This window comes from Lampetra fluviatilis, chromosome 5, assembly GCF_964198595.1.
Source record: "Lampetra fluviatilis chromosome 5, kcLamFluv1.1, whole genome shotgun sequence".
NCBI classification, from domain to species: Eukaryota; Metazoa; Chordata; class Hyperoartia; order Petromyzontiformes; family Petromyzontidae; genus Lampetra; species Lampetra fluviatilis.
The window spans coordinates 9,645,012-9,645,447 of NC_136279.1; positions in this window are offsets into that span (position 1 = coordinate 9,645,012).

Below are 436 nucleotides of genomic sequence, written 5' to 3' on the forward strand. Positions count from 1 at the left end.
GATTCCTCCAGCACAGTATAAATATTGATTCTGAAAAAGCCGCCATGCACGTGAATCGCGGCCCCCGTTGCCAACCTCTGTCCCTTCGTTATCTCTGTCTGCGTCTCTCTCCTACCCTAACCCCGTGCCACAACCACCCACCCTGTCCCTCGTCATCCACACCCACCCTCAAACTCCCCTATCCACCACCCCTCCGCCCGCAAACTCACCAACCACCACGATTCCTCACCCCAGCCGCCGCGTGAACAAACAAGACCAAGGACTCCACCCTTCCACCGCGGAGAAACTGGGAAGCAACCACAGTAACCACCACAATTACTACCACAAACATTGATAGACCGAGAGATAAGGAAGGTAAAGGGAGGGGGGGGGTTGAAAGGTTACGGAGTCTGCCTTGAGTGAAAGACTGCAGGGGAGAGAGTGAGTGAGTCGGTTA